The 5260-nt window shown below is 44.9% G+C and overlaps 1 long non-coding RNA gene across 1 annotated transcript; it reads right to left on the reverse strand.

Moving 5' to 3' along the window:
* Nucleotides 1-233: 233 nt before the first annotated feature.
* Nucleotides 234-1537, reverse strand: LOC126702394 (uncharacterized). Its single transcript, XR_007647749.1, has 2 exons — nt 1338-1537; nt 234-527 (listed from the first exon to the last, which is right to left on the reverse strand). It is a non-coding gene; the product is annotated as an uncharacterized LOC126702394 (long non-coding RNA).
* Nucleotides 1538-5260: the final 3723 nt, after the last annotated feature.

Consider the following 5260-nt stretch of genomic DNA (forward strand, 5'->3'; position numbering starts at 1 on the left):
CTTTCAATTAAAAAACTCAAAATCTCTCTCTCCCTTTATTATTTTAATGAGATGTTTATATTATTTTAAATGAAATGGTAAAAAAAAAAACATTTAATGTTGGGTGTCACGCCCCAAAACCAAAATGGTCCAAAGCAAGAGAAAGACATCTCAAAAGCACTTGTAGATTTTTCCTTCTTGACAATTCAATCCAAAAAAAAAAAAAAAATCATATCAAGTACCAACACCAAGAATTATTATCATAATTCCATTAAATATACTCCCCAAAGTAAGTCAGAGATTTATGCAATAATTACAAGGACCATTGGCCACAAAAGAATAGAGGTCTGAATAAATAATTACATATCATCAGCTTATCCCATCAGTGGGAATAAAGTCACAAGCATTACAATATACAAAAGAATGAGTCAAGCATACTCGAAGATGTACATCATCTAATATCTCCATCACAAAAGTTCAGCCTCCATCAGTAGTTAGTCTAACTACTATTAGCCACCAAAAAACTGTCTCAAAAAATTTTTCCTACTCTGAAAAGTTTATAAAATAATGGAATGAGACAGGGCCCAATAAGTAGCATAATTAATAGGGGTTGGGGAAATTCAAGTTTCATGATAATGAATATTTTACAAACATGCTAAAATTTGGGAATTTCCATTTGAATTCTACAAAATAAATTTCCTTAACAATATGACAAGAATGATAGACATATTGTAGCACCAAGCTTCCCAAAGTAACTATGAAACTACATATTAGTCAACGTGAGCCATAAAATACCCAATACCATTTCAAAACCAAAAACCTCACCCAAGGCCACATAACAAGGTCGTCACATAGACAAGTCGTCACACAGACAGGGTAATCACCAATATCATGGCACAATGGCAAAACCACATCAAAAGCTCACAAGTTAATGTATTTGAAATATACAGTTCACTTCCAAGTAGTTTCATAAAATATTTCAATAACCAAACATCCATAATATTCTCAAAGTCCTCAAAACCATTTCTTGTCATAAATATTTTGCATAAATTTCCCAAAGAATACAAGCTAAGATAAATAATTTTTAGAATTTGCAAATAATGCAATAAATCCATAAAATCCATTCCCAAGAATTTTATAAAAGATGCTTATCTTTTCCAAGCTAATAGATCATGCATTTCCCCATATGCATTACCAAATATGATGCCCTCTTCACAAATAATCACTTACATTAAAGTTACAACATAAAGCTTTCTAAGAAAATATATTTTCCATAAACAATTTCCCAACACATTTTTAACCCAAAAACAGTGCTTTACATGGTTATTTTCCGAAAATCTCATTAAAAAGTTACTTACCTTGCAACCCGCAAAAAACTTAGTTCCAAAACTCCAAAGGAGATTAGCTAGAACCTTAAATAAGATGAGATGTAGGAGCTTAAGAGGTTTTTATGGAGCTTTTCCAGGAAAAATTTTCGGAAGATAATGGTGGAGGTGGTGGAGTGATGCACCGGTGGAAGAGTGAGGGAGTGTGAGAGAGGAGTGTTGGGTGTTTGAGACAAAATGAAAAAGAAAAAGAGAACAAAGTGAGAAGAGGAGAGCTAGCCGGCCAAAGAGGGAGATATTTTGAGAGAAAAAGAGTGGTGGGGAATTAAGGAGTAGGTTGTGGGGGGGGGGGGGTCACGTGGGCTTCAAAAAATCTGCTACTTTACCTTTTTTTTTTTTAAAAGGTGTGGGACATTACATTGGGTGTATTGTAAGGTGAGGAAGTAAAATAAATAAAATAGTTTTTTGAGATACTAAAAGCTTAATTTTTTAACACTACTACTGTGGGGCCCGGCCCAAAAATGATGGGCTATTCCAAGCTCAGGCCCGTCCGAGGAGCGTCCTGTCCAACGAAAAGCCTCATATGAAGCGCTATTCAACCCCAATAGCATCAAGGAAACCTGTCCGAGGAGTAACTCCTCCTCGGACATCACGAAGCCCAGACGAGAAACTCTGCTCAGCCATTTCAGCTCACCTTCCCCAACATAAAAAATGAATTAAATTCAAAATATCTCACGGAAGGCTACCATCACATTAATTGCGCCCCAACCACCCTCTTGGCCGCATTAATGAGGAAAAGACCCCTGAACAGTACCGCCTTGGCCTCTGCAACTCACAAAGGGTCTGATGAGGGCGTCTGATGGGACAGGTGCTCGAGTGGATGCTTGGATGACTAACAGGTGTAAGGCTGGGATGAAAAGGAGAGAAATATATAATGTAATGAAGTCCCTCAAAGAAGGGACGGCAGAATTGTAAGAGGAACAAAAGAAATAAAATCAGACTTGAAGAATCCTTCTTTACGTTCTTATTTCTCTCTGCAAACAGTACACTACATGCATCAGATTTGCTAGTTTCACTGAGGCCAAGCTCTTTAACCCATTCTCTACAAGTATTTATTGTGGGTTGTGCTTTGGGCCGAGGCCTGATCAACAGAAGTTGGGCCAGGAAAATCGTGCAACCACAATTGGCGCCGTCTGTGGGAAGAGCTAGGGCATCAGCTAGTGCAACAGTCGAGCATGGAAGAACTAGATCCGCACCAGGAGGATCCTCACCAAGCCAACTCCCAACGAACACAACCCGCCGAGTCCCAGAGACAGAATAATCCAACCAACCCAGGCGGCAGGGGGAATCGTGAGGGGAGTGCGCATACCACCCGGACGAGCCAGAGTCACACTCAGACAGGAAGTCATGTGTCTCAGAGGCGAAATAGTCACCAGGCCATGCAGCGGGAGATAGATGACTTAAAAAGGAAGTTACGACGTGTACAACGAAGACGATCTCCCTCTGACTCAGGTGAGTCTTCTAATGCGGAAGACATAAGCTACAGACGAAGGTCAAGGACCCCCCCAAGCGAGACCTTTTCTTACGTAAAGGAACCACGCCCGGTACGGAAGTATGAGAGCCCACCCAGCAAAGGTTCGGGGAGCGACGCCATGAAGAAGGCGTTGGACCAGGTTTCAAGATCACCCTTCACGAATAGAATCGAAGGGGCTAAGATGCCAAGACGCTTCAACCAACCGGCGTTCGCCATTTATCACGGCAAAGCAGACCCGGTGGAGCACGTGAGTCAGTTTAATCAAAAGATGGCAATTTACTCGCAAAACGAGGCCTTGATGTGCAAAATCTTCCCCTCAAGCTTGGGATCGATGGCGATGAGATGGTTCAACAACCTGAAGACAAACTCCGTGGGCTCCTACAAGCAGCTCACCCAAGCTTTTTGCTCCCGTTTCATTACAAACACTAGAGTCCCTCGACCTCTCAGTTCGCTGCTGTCCTTGTCCATGCATGAAGGAGAAACCCTGAAAGCGTATTCGGATAGGTATTGGGAGGTGTATAACGATTTAGATGACAACCATGATAACATTGCCATCAGCACGTTCACAAGTGGCCTCCCCACCGCGCATGGCTTAAGGAAATCTCTCACCGGGAAACCAGCTACTGACGTCCAACAGCTGATGGATAGGATCGACAAGTACAAAAGGGTGGAGGAGGATCAGCTGCAAGGGAAGGGCAAGGAGAAGGTCGTCCCCTTTAAGACAAATGATTTCAGAATGGAACGTCACAATCCTGGTCAGCCGAGGAGAGATTTTCCGCGACAAGCTGGGCAGAGCACCCCGCAAACAGTGAATACCGTATTCAGAGAGCCAGTACAACAAGTATTGGAGAAAATAAGGGATGAACCCTATTTCAGATGGCCGGGAAAGATGGCTGGAAACCCTGCCAATCGTAATCAGAACCTGTACTGCCAATATCATCAGGACCACGAGCATACTACTGAGGACTGCAGGAGTCTGTGGAATCACCTAGATCAATTGGTCCGAGAAGGAAGGCTACGTCACCTGCTGCACCCATCAAGCGGCCATCCCGGCCAAGCAGCACAAGAGCCTCGAAGGGACGTGTCTTTAAGACCCCCCACCGGGACGATACATGTCATCCTCGCTGCACCAGGAAGAACTGGGCCGCCCATCCCAAGGGTATTAGCCGTGGATCATTTCCCCTACATGGGCAGGCAAAGAGAACCCAAGAGGTTAAAAAAGGGAAGCTCTTTGATACTGGGATTCTCGGATGAGGATAAAGAAGGAACAATTCAACCTCACGATGATGCCTTGGTGGTCACCTTGCGGATTGGGGGTTTTGATGTTAAAAGGGTGTTAGTAGATTCGGGAAGTGCGGTGGAGATAATGTACCCCGACCTATACAAGGGGCTAAACTTGACACCAGAAGATTTAACAGCTTATAATTCCCCTCTCCTCAGCTTTGAGGGGAAGCTTGTCACGCCAAAGGGGCTAATCCGACTGCCCGTACAGACCGGGGTGGAAGTGGTGGAGGTGAATTTTATCGTGGTCGACGCTTATTCACCCTACACTGCGATAGTTGCAAGGCCATGGATCCACAGCCTAGAGGCCGTGACCTCCACACTTCACCAGAAAGTGAAATACCCATCCCAAGGACGAGTAGAAGAGATCCGAGGAGATCAGGCCGTGGCCAGGAAGTGTGTGGTGGCCGCCGTTTTACATCGGCCCTTGGTCGAGACCTCGGACTCAAAAAGCTTATAGCAACCAGCCTCCTCGGTGGAGCATAACGAGGGGCTGGCCGAGGAGATGAGGTGTGAAGGCCTAGATAAGATTGCTGTCAGCGATGACCCGGAGAAGTTCTTTCAGGTCGGCTCCGAATTGCCCTCTCAAGAAAAGGAGGAACTGGTCAGATTTCTCAGAGAAAACGTCGATGTATTCGCTTGGGACGCCTACGATGCCCCGGGAGTTGATCCCAGCCTTATTTGTCACCACTTGAACGTCAACCCCTCTTCTACTCCGAGGAAGCAGCCACCCCGACGCCCTTCAAAGGAGCACGCTAGTGCCGTGAGAGACGAGGTGGCAAAATTAAAAAGGGCAGGGGCTATCAAAGAGGTCTTTTATCCCGAATGGTTGGCAAACACAGTGGTGGTAAGGAAGAAGACGGGGAAGTGGAGGGTCTGCGTAGACTTCACGGACCTGAACAAGGCGTGCCCTAAGGACCCATTCCCCCTACCCAAAATTGACCAATTGGTGGACGCAACCGTGGGGCACCCTCGAATGAGTTTCCTGGACGCCTTCCAAGGCTATCATCAGATACCCCTTACGCTAGAGGACCAAGAGAAAACGGCTTTCATGACGCCCATCGGAAATTATCATTATAAGGTGATGCCTTTCGGGCTAAAGAATGCGGGTTCGACATACCAAAGGATGATGACTCGGATG

This window comes from Quercus robur, chromosome 10 (genome assembly GCF_932294415.1).
Source record: "Quercus robur chromosome 10, dhQueRobu3.1, whole genome shotgun sequence".
Lineage (NCBI taxonomy): Eukaryota > Viridiplantae > Streptophyta > Magnoliopsida > Fagales > Fagaceae > Quercus > Quercus robur.